This window comes from Phycodurus eques, chromosome 8 (assembly GCF_024500275.1).
Source record: "Phycodurus eques isolate BA_2022a chromosome 8, UOR_Pequ_1.1, whole genome shotgun sequence".
Lineage (NCBI taxonomy): Eukaryota > Metazoa > Chordata > Actinopteri > Syngnathiformes > Syngnathidae > Phycodurus > Phycodurus eques.
In genome coordinates, this window is record NC_084532.1 from 10,928,441 (window position 1) to 10,928,953 (window position 513).

Consider the following 513-nt stretch of genomic DNA (forward strand, 5'->3'; position numbering starts at 1 on the left):
GTAGAACTGCACTGTTTCAAATTTAGATGTGTTTCAAACATTATAGATACCTTGTTCAGCAACATAGCAGTCAAAATATGATCATTATATTTAGACTCTCATCATTAAATGCTGTATGGTGCGGTGCAGAATATTACAACCACAATAATAAACATTGTTAAATTCGTAACACTGACTAAACAGTGGGAGCATTACTGTCTTTGTAGATCATTTTTGATCCTGCTCTTGTATTATATGTCAGGACAGTTGTATCTAATGTTGAGATCAGTTGCTACATGGCAGGGAAAACACAGACAATAACAGAAAAATTTAAATATTAATGGTTGAACCTGAAATAAAAGACTTTATCAATAAAAGTATGAGTAGAATGTTTGACATTGCCACTACAGCGAAAGTTTGACAATGACAATTGGGCTCAACCTTTACAACTATGGTGTCATTTACACTACGTAATCAGTCACTGCACGTGGTTATTTAAACTGTATGTTCACATCTTGGACATGTTGGCTAGCT